Raw genomic sequence first — 15,913 nt, 5'->3', positions numbered from 1 at the left:
TATTTCATGGTCTATGGTGTCGAAGGCAGCACTGAGGTCCAGGAGGACTAAAATTGATATATGTCCATTATCGGCCGCAATGAGGAGGTCGTTAAAAACTTTAACTAAGGCTGATTCAGTACTGTGGTGAGCTCTGAAACCAGACTGATATAATTCTTGGATTTTATTCATATGTAAGAAGGCACTAATTTGTTTGGACACTATTTTTTCTAGTATTTTCGAGTGAGTTATTTATGATCTGGAGCAAAGCATTATTCAAGAAAGGGAGAGCAGTTTTCAGAAGATGAGTAGGGATAGGATCTAGTAGACTAGTTGTAGATTTTGATGAGGAAATTGTGGAAGTGAGGTCTAATATGTCGATAGGTGTAAATGAATTCAAAGTTGTACGTCTCATCTGTGATTCAATTATGTTTTCGCTACCGTTCAGCAATGGAGTATGAATATTTGGTGAGACTGATTGGTTATTAATCTTATCTCTAATTGTTTCAATTTTGTCATTGAAAAAATCTTTACAGTCATTACTGTTTAGGCATACTGTATAGGGATAGATTCGGTTACTTCAGTGTGGCTCTTCGTCAGGCGGGTAAAGAGAAATTTTGTATTATTTTTGTTTTCTTCGATCAGCAAGGAATAGTAAGTTGACTTAGCCTCGTTGAGTGCTTTTTTGTAGGTGATAAGGCTATCTTTCCATGCTTGGCGGAAGACTTCCAATTTAGTAGTACGCCATTTTTGTTCAAGTTTGCGTGCTGCTTGTTTGAGGGTTTTTGTCTGTGTGGTGTACCATGGAGCACGCCTTATTTGTTTCCTTACTCTCTTTTTTAGTGGTGCTACTGAATCAAGGGTTGAGCGTAATGAGTTCATCACATTATCAGTTAACAAGTCAACCTCGGTTGGATTAAGGAAAGGGCCTTCTGGAACCACATGGGTCCGGAAGGGGGCAAATGAAGCGAGATTTTTTCTAGAAAGTCTGCATTAGTTCTTTCAGATAGGCCGCGGCTGTAGTATTCAGCTAAATTGGGTACTGCATATTGTAATGTCATTGTAAAAGTAATTAGATGGTGGTCAGTTAAGGTCGGGTGTTGTGGCAGAACTGTTAACTGCTCTATGCTTATGACAAGACTAGATCAATAGTATGGTTATCTCGGTGTGTGGGTGAATTAACATTTTGACAGAACCCAACATGTTCAATTAGGGATTGAAATGCAATTGTGAGACAATCATTCACATTATCCATATGAATATTGAAATCACCCAATATAAGTATTTTTTCAGTTTGGATGGTTAAAGTGGAAAGGAAATCAGAAAATTCTTCTAAGAATTCAGTGTAGGGGCCAGGGGGTCTGTACAATGTGACCACAGTTGATTGGTTTTCCAATCTGGGGGTAAAAAATGTAGGACTAGAACTTCAAAAGATTTAAACTTGTGTGTAAGCTTGGGAGATGTGAGAAGACTAGATTGATACTAGATTCTACTCCCCCTCCCCTGCCAGTGTGGTGTGGTACATGATAATTAAGATGAGAGGGAGGTGTAGACTCATTTAATGGAAGGTATTCGTCTGGTTTAAGCCAGGTTTCAGTAAAGCACATAACATCTATATCAGTGTTTCTTAACTGGTGGGTCGCGACCCAAAAGTGGGTCGCGGAGGGGTCCTTGGTGGGTCGCGGAGCTGTGGTAAAAAAAAAATGCTAATTCGTTAAAAAAAAAAAAAAAAAAAACACGTCCAACTTTTCCCGGCAACAATTTCCACTCTTATTTTGACAGACGATTTCAGCTCCATATCATCTGTTGCCATAGATACTGTCGGAGTGTTTATGCGAGATAACGTGCAGTCATTTGAATGAACAAGGAGTCTGTCTCAAATGGTGTACTTACGTGAGTACACTTTCGTGTAGTACACTATGTGCACTGTGTGCTTACTGGCGGAGTGCGCAAATTTTAACAAAATAGTATTGTCTCATATCAAACACTAACTCCGTGCACTTCACGGAAATGACGATCGCAAACATTTTAACATAACTTTATTGGGGTCCTCAACTCGACAGTGACATGGTCATACTGTGTCAAAACATGAACTGTTTATGTTATAACTTGCTTGTACCTCCGTAAGGTCTGTTTTCCACTGCTGCTGTTTCAGCTTTCTCAACCGCGATTTCCACGAGTTTGAAAACGCTCCCTCCCCTTCCGCTATTTGGCCAAGATGGCGTCCGTTAAGGGCGAAAAGTGTCCAGCGTTGCACACTCAGCTTTTTGACCGTTATGAGTGCACCATCCGGGAACTTGCAGCGCCCTTCGTGTCGTTGGAATTGTCAGTGTGAACACCCTCATGCACTCAAATTAGGTATTGTAAGTGCTGAAGTACACGATTTGAGACAGAGTCAAGATGTCGAAACGAAGGTACGATCCCGAATATTGGAAATATGGATTTAGTTGTGTCGAGGACAAAATGGTTCAGAAATCCATCTGTGTGGTATGTGGTGATACACTCGCACATGAGAGCATGAAGCTGTCGAAACTGAAACGGCACCTGGACACAAAACACCCGACGGTCAAAGATAAACCAGTGGAGTACTTTCAAAGACAGCGCCAAGAACTGAGGGCTTCACAGAGACTGCTAACGGCAACATGCTCCACACAAGTGCAGGCACTCCGCGCATCTTACCACAGAGCTCACCGGATCGCGAAGGCCAAGAAACCTCACACCATAGCAGAAGACCTCATCTTACCTGCAATTGTGGATATGTTGAGGGAGATGGTCGATGAAGCGACAGCAAATAAGTTAAAAACAATACCGCTGTCCAATGACACCATTAGCAAGCGCATTGAAGACATGTCAGAGAATGGATGCAGATGCAAACACAATTAGGCCTATAATAATAATAATAATAACAACAATGATAATAGGCCTATAATAATAATAATTATAATAATAATGATGATGATGATGATGATGATGATAATGTTATTATTACACAGACCTATTATGGTTATATATGGTTATATTATGGTTATCATAACAACAATGATAATATAATGATGATGATAATAGGCCTAATAATAATAATAATAATAATAATAATAATAATGTTATTATTACACAGGCCTATTATGGATATATATTGTTATGGTTATATATGGTTATTTGAGAATTACATTTAAATTGACTTGAACGCTAAAAAAATTGGGTCGCGACCTAATGACAGTGGAAAATTGTGGGTCCCAAGACTGTTCCAGTTAAGAACCACTGATCTATATGATTGTCTGTAATAATTTCATTAACCAAGGCAGTTTTATTCGACAGTGATCGAATATTGAGTAAAGTAAATGTAAGTTGCGTTTGTGGAGGAATTTGCTTAGCCGAAGAAGTTTTTATCATAATAAGATTGCTGCGAATAATTCCCCTCGTGGGTCGAATAAGAATTGACAGTCTTAGTACAGACACCCTCTCTATTTGGCTATGTATGCCCTGTATATCCTGTATATCTGGGTGGCTGTTAGGACGGCAGAGATCTGTGTAAGACATTATCTCTGCTTCCTGGACCTCTGAATGTACATTACAGTACATCCATAGTCCAAACATTACCCACGACAATGCCCAAAACCTGAGTGCATATACATTTAAAATTCACATTGTTTTACATATCCATGTACACACATATCACTTCCATTGCAAGGTTCACATTCTCAACAATTTTCAAATTCAAGACATAATGTAAGAGTAGGTTCCACTTCAATAACAAACTCATCTACCAAAGTGTAAAAGTGCAATGTGCAAATACCAATGTGCAAATATTACTTAAATTACATCCAGAGTCTGTACATTATCAACAACAATGTCCATGTGTAGTTCAATTCTAGTCCCATGCTCACATCTCATACCAATATTCATATATCCAAGGTTCACATATCATCAGTAACTCCAATATCAATATTAATCCAATATCAATCAGTAGGGCCTACACTCATACATGTCAGGTTCATATATCATAAATATCAGTGTGCAAGTATGCATTGTGCAAATACCAAAAGATTTTCACAAAAATACACTTAAATCTTGTAATCACTTTTATTTATATAGTGCATTTTTGCGCCAAAACGCTCCACATACAAGACATTGACACACAGGACAAAAGATGCCGGACGAAGCGGTACAGTCGCCAGCATACCCATGACACCAAGCAGGGGCGTCGCCAGACGATTTTCCAGGGGCTTCAGCCCGGGGTAAATTGAGCTCAGCCCGGGTAGCCACATTTTTTTTTATTTAACTTTTTTATTTCGTTGTGCATTCTATCCCTCGTAGCCTGTTAGAACAAGGAATCCCGAACACTAAACTGACAAGGAGAAGCAGAACGGGCGGGGCGGGGCGGGGCTGGGCTGGGGGTGGGTGGAGAGCATAGACAGTAAAAGAAAGGTGGAGAGCGGCAGAGGGTCGCATCGCGGTCTGGTCAGAGATCAGTGGATCTGTGCTCTCAACTAACGTTACTGCTGTCAACTCACTGGGTGGTTCAGCATCATAGGTTGCAGTACGTTGAGAAAGCAGACGTGACATGGCCAGCAAAAAACAATTGAAACTGTTTGGCTTTTTCAAACGAAAGGCAAAGGGTAAGAATTCATGTTTGCAAACTGAAATATAAGCTTAGTCCTGTCCGACCAACTCCATAAAGGCCAGCGAGCTATTAGTGTTGTTTACATATCCTATCGCTAGCTGGCTAGCAAGCTATCATTAGTAAACACTAAGCAGGAGTCAAAATTAACTTTTTGAAATGTGAATATCTACCATTCACTATCTTGAATATCTTCACTGACAAATGAAGTTCAAAATTCACCCACCATTCAATAGGTAATCCGTATTTTCTGTCTGAAATCTACCAACTTCAATATTTACCAGCATTTGTCTGGTGCAATTTTGAGCCCTGCTAGTAGGCTAAGCAAGCATTAGGCAACTGCAAGGCATCTGGTCAGGTTAATTGGCACGACACATTTCAGTGCTCGTTTTGAGAGAGAGAGAGAGAGAGATTTATTACACTCAGCTCTAAATAACTACATTTATCCAGAAGGGCTAAATGCTTTCCCCCCGTTGTTGAACATTTGTACTGACGAGGATGTTACAATCTCTAACACTATAGATGCTAGCAAAAAATTGCAGTTTTGCCTGCAATGTAGGATTTTTTCGTACGGGAGATGTTTTAACAGTGACAAACTATAAACCATTAAATATCGAGAGGGGGCTGAGACAGCTTTCATTCACCCTGTAATGAGCCATTTAACCATCAAAGTGATTACAAAGCTGATGACATAAACATAAAACAGCATTAAAAAACCCAAGTTTCATGGGAATGAACATGTTCCATGGGAATGTGTTTAAATGTCCACTGAAATGTATGCAAATGCCCTATGCATAAGCAAAGCATTTGTAATTAGAGCTGAACATTGCAATCTCAAAAGTTACCGGTATTTGTATCCTGCAATGTAGTATGTTTTTGTTGGTTTGCCACACACTGATCTGATTCCATGATTTTGTAGAGGGTAGCTGTTCTCTCTCTCTCTCTCTCTCTCTCTCTCTCTCTCTCTCTCTCTCTCTCTCTCTCTCTCTGTGTGCAATCCCATTTTAACATCAAACATTTTACTGTCTTTTTGGTAGATCTCTGGCATAGATCAAACAACAAAAGAGCAGTCAGATGATGGAGAGAGAAGGGAGATCAACAGAAGGAGGTGCAGAACATTTGCTTAATGATACATTACATGCAACCTCACACTTAAACGTGTATGTACCTAGTAAATCAATAATAAATACTTTGGGCAGTCTAATGTAGTCTGTTGTCTACTATAATAACACATTTTATGTACTGTATATATATAAAAAAAATCCTCAGCTAATCTTTACATTAACATCCGGTCCAGCCGGGCTAAGCCCAGGTTGTCCTGAAAGTCTAGAAACGCCCCTGACACCAAGACATACAAGACAGACAACAAACAAATTAACAAATAATAAAAACAAAAAAAGAAAACACATTTTTAAAGAAAATTTCATGTAAATTAGTCCAATTGGTTGCATCTAACCGGCTGACAAATGTCCAAGGGCAAAGATGACTTGCGTGAGACTGACCAACGCGGAGGATTTACTGTAGTCTGGAGAGCACTGGAAGCACAGAACAGTCTGAAGTCATGGGCGATCTTACTGATCAGCAGCTCAGTGGATTTTGACAGTGACAGTTTGTTGTTTCATCGTTCGTGACCCAAGGCTCAAGGTAGGGTAGTTATGGCAAGCTCTTCAGCCCAATGGAATAATGTTAACTTGACGTTAACATTAAGGTTATCAGCTGACTTGTAAGCAGAAAAAAAGGACTAAGAATAACACAAAAACTATTGAAAATTAACGTAAATAAAGAGTAAATACAATACATTACATAAAACCAAACAAAAACAGGAAGACAGATGGAGCGGCGTGTCTCACCTGTGTGTCTCGTCTCGCCTTTTCAACTTACCTTGTTGAAAGCCTTAAAGACATGTATCTCACCACAGCAAGCTCATAGCTCTACATGCATTTCATGTGTGTGTAGAGCAGACTGTCCTGAATCGGGCAATATAATTGCCATGTTGGAGGGATACTCTGGGGCTGAGCAATTTACAGAAATATGTGGTGTGTGATTTACGGAAATAAATGCCATTTTTTATTTAGTGATGAAAAATGACCTTTCTGCGCTCCATATCTGTGACACGAACTGATCTGACCTGACTTGACCCGAGGTTGCATGTTAGCCTGTGTGCCTATGGTGTATGCACTCATAATGATTCTCAACTTTTTACTGCATTGCTATGAACAAAGTAAAGGCAAAAAAGGTGCCATGTTAAGTCAAATTTTGCCATGTTAACCTGTGGAGACTGAAGGCCTGTGGGTCATGAAGGGCACTTATTTGGATGTGTGGTGCCCTAACCCACGTAAAGACACAGTGAAATAACATGTAACACTATAGAAACATGATATAATTGGGAACACATATTGTTCTAACTATAAAAAATGGCATATTGCATGATATTTCCATAACCGCGAGATACACCCTTCACGATGACGGTAAGAAGTTGTTAACAGACGTTCACCAAGATGTATAGCCCATCAGCAATCTATTTAAAATAACACCTATTTGAAGTACCATTCATGATATGTTGTCAAATATTGAAGTTGTGGGAAGTACTTAGCTTAAATGGTATGTTTCTTTCGTCCCGCATGCCTGTTCCATTCATTCTGGCCAGGAGAGTCGAATAAAACAAAACACACATTTGACTTCTGCTTAAATAACTCATGAACGGTTTTGTTCAGAGCTGAAATTCCAACTGTATTTGACAGAGGACAGATGTATGTTGCTAGTGACAAAATATTAGCTTTCAGTGTGGTACGATGTCTTTAATGATATTTAATTGAAAAGTCCCGGTTCTCCCCCTATGTAATAGACGTGCAGGGTGCTAAAACGTGTCAGGCATAGCAACAGTAACTAAGGAGGGTGGGACTTAGCGAAGGGTGAATTAAATAAATGCAAGCCTCAGGGACAAAGACCAAGTGCAGCAAGTAAGGCAGGACATCACCAACATTTTGGAAAACATCAACAAGACCCTACTGCCAGGGAAGCTCAAGCTCTGGTGCCTGCAATTTGGACTGCTCCCTCGAGTAATGTGGCCACTCATTATCTACGAGCTCCCAATAACAACACTCCATAATAAGGTGCCATAATAAATAGCAAACTAGTAATTACTTAACCCTTTGTTAATATTTGTTAATTGTTACTAACATCTATTTGGCACGTTAATAGTTTTTTCATCATTAATTAAATATTAGTTGTTTGCATAAAATCTGTATGGTAATGTTTTAGCAAATGTATTAACTAATATTGTATTAATATGTGTTAATAGTTAACTAAATGTCTTTTTGGCACTAATTAACAGTTATTTATTACATCATTTAAATGTTGAATGTTTATTTACAAACTATATGTTAATAGAAAAGTTAATGACTTATTATTTAACTAATTGTTATTAAACTGTGCTTCTGCCTATCCCAATATGAACCACTTCCCATAGGACCCTTACAATAGATAGATAGATACTTTGGGCTGTATTTTGGGTCACCAGCGCATGGCGTAAAGTTCGTTATTCACCGGCGCGAAGTTGAATTCGTTATTTTGCACGATTATTTTTTAAGCATTGCGCCCAGGGGTGTGGCAATTAACAACCTAGGGAGGGACCTGGCGCATTGTCTAAAAATCGCTATCATACACCACCTAAACCTGGTCAGAAGTCAATGGCGAGTTGTTCATATGCTATTTTAAGAGCGAATGTCAACAGTCATATTGGCAGGTGCAAGCACCATCCTTCTATCATTCATGAACGCACACCAGCGCACGTCCATGCAAAGCATTACAAATTGCACGATTACAATGGTAAACATAATTAAAATAAAGATATTACGAAATACTGTACATCTCATGATGAGTAGTTATTCACCATAATTTGCAAATTGGTAATGACGGTTAAAAGTGATTAGGGGAGAGGCGAGAGACACGTATGGAGCACAGCTGAAGACGCGAGATATAAGCAACTCCTCTGAAGGATAAATGTTGTTTTATTCAGTCATTTGAGCAACATTAGGGTAAGTGTTGCTTTTTCCAGCCTATGTTTTCGATGGTAACCCATTGTCAGTCAATAGTGAAAGTAACTGCATATAACTGTCTTGTCGTTGACTGACTCCTTGGTGAAGTTAGTTTCACTTTGCCAATGAGTTCAAATAATAGATGAGTGCAAATGCGTGAAGGCTATGCTAGGTTTTAGTAAAGCATGGTTTAAGAATGACTATTCCATACGGTCTCGCAAGCAGCCTCCTTCAAATGCGCCGTTGAATGCCAAAATACCGATGCATTTATTTGACATATCGCGCATTGCGCCGTTAAAGGGAATGACAGATGTCATTGTCATTGGTTTAAAATGATGTTACGCCCCAAACACACCCATATGACTGATTAAAAGACCTAGGAACACCTTGTTACGCCATGCGCTCCACTTTTGAGAACGAAACCCCTCCCAATGTGAACTGGACATCCTACTAAATTTGAATAGACTTTTGACGAGTGACGATGCACTTTAGAATGTCATGATAGGGCCCTTTATTGATCCCCAAGGGGAAATTCAAGAAAAAAAACACTGAGCTACCTTGACATGCTGCCACTCTTGTCGGTGCCGGAAAAGCTTGCAATAAAGTTGTTTAAGCTTAATTAACATATTAGTAGTATATAGCTATAAGTGTGGGGCCCCTTATAATAAAGTTGGTTAAGCTTAATTAACATATTAGTAATATATAACTATCAGTATGGGGGACCCTTATAATAAAGTTGGTTAAGCTTAATTAATATATTAGTAGCACTAGTGTATAGCTATCAGTGTGGAGCCCCTTATAATAAAGTTGGTTAAGCTTAATTAAGGTATGCGGTCAGCTCTAGGCTTGACTCAGGGAAGAGGACGTCGCCTGCCTTGCATAGTCCCGTGGGCGTCACTTAAACTACTACTAGGCAACTCTCATGATTGGGCATGGGACACAAGCTCACCCTGTAGCTGGCCACCTTTGATAAGGGTGTCTAGTGTTGAAAGGCCGAAACACCCGCTGATTCAAAGGTACACTACTGATGATGTGTCCCGAAATTTGACATCTTTCCCATGTCTGAGATACAGCTTTCACGCCACTCTCAACATCAAGGCAAACCTCATGTGCATTCCATACATTGGCACAAATGGACAGTTTTACCATCACGTCCCGTGTTTCATGATCCTAAGGCCATTGACACAATAGTGAAAGCTGAGAATCGAACCCCCAACTTTTCAGGCTACTGCATGCTAGTCCAGCTCCTTATCCACTACACTACCTTGGCCCAGAAACACCTACAACCATGCAAGAGCTTCTCTTTTCTTCTACTACACACTGTTAAGCATTTATTAAACATCTGTAAACTATTATTAAATGCTGTATTCTTTGTTTGTAAAGCATCATTCCTACATTAATTCTCATCTGTAAATCATGTTGACACACAGTTAAAAATGGTTTGTTCATAGTAAACACACATATCTATATTATATTTTTGAATTGACTGTTGTAAACCACTGGGCAGAGGTAGTGTAGTGGATAAGGAGCTGGGTTAGCATGCAGTAACCCATAAAGTTGTGGGTTCAAGTCCCAGCGTCCACCAATGTGGCCTTGCCCTTCAATTTCATTGACATGTATAAGTCGCTTTGGGTGCGACTTGGGTGCGGATAAGTGTCTGCTAAATTAATAAATGCAAATGTAAACTTTATAACTCAATGTGTTGCAAGGCATAACATGTCCTCACTTTAGATGAGCTCACAAAATATCATTAACTAATCACTTGTAACTCCTGAGTTAATCATGAATTATAGTATTAGGAAGTAGAGTTCTCAACGGGTCGGGTCGGCCCGACAAACCCCGACGGGACCCGCGGGTTCAGGCCAGGTTCGGGTCGAAAATATAAGCAAATGACTCGGGTCGGGTCGGACTTCGGGCTTAATCTTTTCCGCTCAGTGAAAAAAAAAACATTTATTAATCATGGCTGCTGTTCACCGTAAAGAAAGTCTGGCTGCTGCGTGCAACATGCATCATGGAGAGGGACGGGGGCAGACCTGACGCCGCTGCGTGCACGCCTTTAGCCTGGAGAAGAAGATGGAGTTGGTGAAAAGTAAACTTGTCGCAGGTGAATTCACCGTCGCTAGCCTACTACAGGAGTGGGAAAATTAGAGGTCTGGAAAGTGTTTGGAGTGGTGCTGGATTCTGATGGAAATTCTACAGGTTATGTGCAATGCTCAAAATGCAAGGTGATGATGAAATATGTGACCATGCAAGGCGAAACCAGTCGCTTTGGTAAAATGTACAAAATTAAGTTATTGTGCTCACATTAACGGCCATAAACTAAGCTTTCCAATGATATGTATATCGAGGGTATTGCAAAAAGTATCGCTAAGATAACCGCATCCAAAGTTGACATGGTTCTTCCGTCACGATATGCAGAAGAGGAGAAAATCACCGTTTTAAGTAAATTGTCACGCTAATGTGTTGAATCTTCACCTAAATAACGTCAGGGTTTAACAGTCAAAACGTATGTTTTACGTCGGGCCGGGTTCGGGCAGATAATTAATGTTGATGTGTCGGGTTACATAGGGTTCAGCCTTTAAAAGCCACAGGCCGGGTGGGGTAGGGTTGTAATTTTCAGGCCGTTGAGAACTCTATTAGGAAGTGGTTTATAAAAGATGTATCCTCACCCTAACTAATCATTAGTGCATGTGTATGTAACAACTGTTAAATCAAGGAAATATTACTTCATCAAAAACATATAATTGCATCATTTATTAATTACTAGTGCAGTGCCCGTTCAAACATGCTATTCCTGTAGGCCAATTACATGCCTGCAGTTAGGCCTGCTTTGAAAATAGAATAGGGAAAAACATAATTCCAGGTAAGCATTCAATAATGAATAGGCCTACAGATAATATAATAATATAATAAATGTGAAGTGAGCAGAATTTAAGCATGGCTACATGTGACATTTTTTACAAATCAAAATTACATAATCCTAACAGCTGTTTTGAGTCAAGGCTATATGCTTAGCCTATTGAATTAACTTGATGATAGAGAAAACAAACCATTTTGTGGAATGATGCATCATATGAAATTTGCAACGGTGTGACTCAAAAACAGTCTCTGGTGGCCTATAAGTGACATCACACTCTGTCTGCCACTCGTTGCTTGTCACTGGTTATGCTTTGCATGTGTGGCATTCTGAGACGTTCTTTAATTCGGGACCATCATCGCTCGTTTCAATTTAGGACCTTGCAGTTGGAACTGTCGTTTGCTTATTCAAAGTCTAAAGACAGTCCAAAGCCTGGGCTATTCATATGTGACATCACACTCTGTCTGCCACTTGTTGCTTGTCGCTGGTTATGCTTTGCATGTGTGGCATTGTGAGACGTTCTTTAATTCGGGACCATTATCGCTCGTTTCAATTTAGGACTTTGCAGTTGGAATTGTCGTTTGCTTATTCAAAGTCTAAAGACAGTCCAAAGCCTGGGCTATTCATATGTGACATCACACTCTGTCTGCCACTTGTTGCTTGTCGCTGGTTATGCTTTGCATGTGTGGCATTGTGAGACGTTCTTTAATTCGGGACCATTATCGCTCGTTTCAATTTAGGACTTTGCAGTTGGAATTGTCGTTTGCTTATTCAAAGTCTAAAGACAGTCCAAAGCCTGGGCTATTCATATGTGACATCACACTCTGTCTGCCACTTGTTGCTTGTCGCTGGTTATGCTTTGCATGTGTGGCATTGTGAGACGTTCTTTAATTCGGGACCATTATCGCTCGTTTCAATTTAGGACTTTGCAGTTGGAATTGTCGTTTGCTTATTCAAAGTCTAAAGACAGTCCAAAGCCTGGGCTATTCATATGTGACATCACACTCTGTCTGCCACTTGTTGCTTGTCGCTGGTTATGCTTTGCATGTGTGGCATTGTGAGACGTTCTTTAATTCGGGACCATTATCGCTCGTTTCAATTTAGGACTTTGCAGTTGGAATTGTCGTTTGCTTATTCAAAGTCTAAAGACAGTCCAAAGCCTGGGCTATTCATATGTGACATCACACTCTGTCTGCCACTTGTTGCTTGTCGCTGGTTATGCTTTGCATGTTTGGCATTCTGAGACGTTCTTTAATTCGGGACCATTATCCCTCGTTTCAATTTAAGACCTTGCAGCTGGAAATGTCGTTTGCTTGCCTGGGCTATTCGAAGTGTCCGTTTATTGCACATCATTTTTTACGTCATTTTGAAGAGCCACTGCATACCTGTGTGTCTTGGCGTGTTGTTGCAAAATCCGCGGAGTTCACTTTATTGTTGAGGTCAGACGTTAAGTTTTTACCCGTGTAACCTACACTGATCCAGCTCTGCCAAAGCCCTGCTTCTATCCTCACTGGTAGCTTACAGTACAGTGGTGTGTGGGAGGGCGAGTGGCTAGCGGCGAAAGCCAATGTGCTTCTTTTACCGATATATTTAACGATATCTTTTGCATTTCTTATTCAAACAACGTCAAATATGGCACTGCACTTACTCATGCCCATAGCAAGACACCTGCCAAGTCCTGAAATCAGTCTGACAAACGGTCAGCGAGATATGCGTGCCGCAGACACACAGACAGACAGACACACAGACGCTTCTTGCTTTATAGATAGACAATATTAACAATAATGTATAAACATATTTTAGATATAGGCTTATTTACTATGAACAAATCATTTATAACTGTGTGAACAAATGCTTTACTGATGATAAATTATGTATGAACAATGAATTACTAATGATGAACAAACCATTAACTAATAGGTAACAAAGGCTTAATAAATGATGAATTGTGTGTAGTTATTATTAGTGTTACCCTACGAGAACCTTAAATAATGACTTCTGGCGAGTTTTAGGTTAAAAAACATTAATCCTTTGAGATCTAGACAGTGTAATTTATCATTGTAAGGACCATCCACAGTATACATGCTATATCTTGTTTTTGTTATATTTTTCAAGACAGCCAGGATTTTTTACCCATCTAGAAAATACAATAATACTTGCATAATATTTCTTATGACAGCCTTTATATCAAGGAAAAATCATTTGTGTTTTTGCACCAGGAAGCATGCCAGTAGAAATAACTTGTCATTTTTAGGTGGGATTGTCTGGAATCTAGTAATATAAGAATCATGATGGTGGGATATTCTACGGCTTAGCAAATAGAGTGACATAAATATGTCATCCATTAGGCTATGAATAGCTTTATTCACTTAAGTCTTGTCACTGAACCATTGGATGAATAATGTGCCTAATACTCAATTTTTTAATTTAAATTGAATTTCACTTATACTTATAGAGTGCCAAAACATTAGGCCTACACATGTCTCATGGCGCTTTACAGAGTGTTAAAACATTCAGGGAATGAAGGAGATTGTCCGCTAGTATGGGGTGCCGGAGGAGATCCTCTCAGACAGAGGCCCACAATTCATTGCGCGATTCTGGAAATCTTTCTGGCAGCTTATGGGGGTGACTATTCGCCTCACATCGGGTTACCACCCACAGAGTAATGGTCAAACTGAGCGAGTCAACCAGGAATTAGAGAAATACCTCCGCTGCTACTGCTCCACTAATCCCACCACATGGGCCAGCCATTTGATGTGGGCCGAGATATCCCATAACCAACTAACCTCCTCATCCACTGGATTGTCTCCATTTGAAATTGTTTCAGGTTACGCTCCTGCTTTCCTCCCAGCGTCGCCAACAGAGGGTCCAGTGCCTTCTGCTAATATCTCTGTCCAGCGCCTCCGCCGTCTTTGGAAGAGGGCTCGCCAGAACCTCCAGAGGGCATCCAAGCAACACAAACGCCAGGCTGACCGGAGAAGACGGGTGGCAGTGGTCTATCGCCCAGGTGACAGAGTCTGGGTTTCCACAAGGGGCCTGCCAGTGAAAACAGAGTCCAGAAAACTCTCTCCAAGGTATGTTGGGCCGTTCAGAGTTTCACGGAGGGTGAACCCTGTATCATACCTGTTGAACATTCCCCGGTCAATGAGGGTCAGCCCGGTTTTTCATGTTTCCCTGCTTCGCAAGGCTCTTTTCTCTCCCTTGTCTCCAGTATCCCAGACACCGCCTGCCTCGAGGATCATTGATGGTGCTCCCTCGTACACAGTCCGGCGCCTCCTGGACGTCCGGTGAAGGGGGCGATCGTTGGAGTTTCTGGTGGACTGGCAGGGCTATGGGCCTGACGAGCGTTCCTGGGTGGCCAAGAAGGACATCCTTGACAAATCCCTCATCACTGAGTTCTATGACACGCATGATGATCTTCCTGGCCCGTCGGGTGCCGGCCCTCGTGGCGGGGCTCCTGTCACAACCCCTCCACGCACACGTCCTCCGGAACAGCGGAGGGCGCAGACGAGTCAACGAGTGACACGCTCAGCCCAGAAGAAGTGACTGCCATCTTTAAAAGGGGCTGAGAATTGTTTGTCACTGTTCATGCATGTGCTCCATGGAGGTATTATATATAACTGGAGAGAGTGACTAAGTCCCGCCCCCATTCATTTCAATGGCCCATGCTAGGCTAGCTACTTCAGCCAAAAAAGCATGAAATTGACCGCAGCCATCTTTACGAAAATGGCGTTTCATGGGTGTTTGTTTCCGGCACCAGCTAGAATTAGCCTGTTAGATTCCACGTTACAGACGAAGACAACGTAAGGTACAAACGGTATGTCGTTGATGAAGATTGGCCATTCCCTCAGAGGAAAAGAAGTTGTTCGGGAACGCGCTTCACCTCGTTATATGCGCAAATTCATTTAATTGGTTGGGAACATTTTGGGAATGGTGGTAAAGTTTGCCCTGTCTCTGAAGTCCTAGATTATTTAATGTGATGTTCATATGTGATAATAAACTAAGCGAATCAATATTGTGTCACTTTAGGCTTCACAAATAATGATCCCTAAATACTATATTTGGACAGGTTGTAGGCATATTACGCAATAGGCTATCCAACGAAAATGACTATTAATTAAGTAGACATGAAACGTATGGATAGCTGGGATTTTTGCTGCACCCAGTGTGAATTTGCAGCTTGTTAAGCCTAGGCTACATTTGCAGGCAGACGGAATGAAGCCAATGCAAGTTAAACTTCCGATAGAAGCGCACATCCCTCGGGTATTGTGGTTCGAGCAGGCATAGAGTCTGCAACTGTTGTTGGACATTTGGCTTTTGCCTCGACTGGCAGCCTGAACATTTAAATCAAATGCATAGCCTAATCATGTCAATGTTGCAAGAAAGCAAACGAAATAAGTCATTGACATTTGTTTCGTT

The sequence above is a fragment of the Alosa pseudoharengus genome, unplaced genomic scaffold, assembly GCF_046254945.1.
Source record: "Alosa pseudoharengus isolate Yale_2024_CS ecotype anadromous, Long Island Sound unplaced genomic scaffold, YU_APseudo_1.1 YU_APseudo_1.1_scf_22, whole genome shotgun sequence".
NCBI lineage: Eukaryota > Metazoa > Chordata > Actinopteri > Clupeiformes > Clupeidae > Alosa > Alosa pseudoharengus.
Note: the sequence above shows the minus strand (reverse complement) of the source record.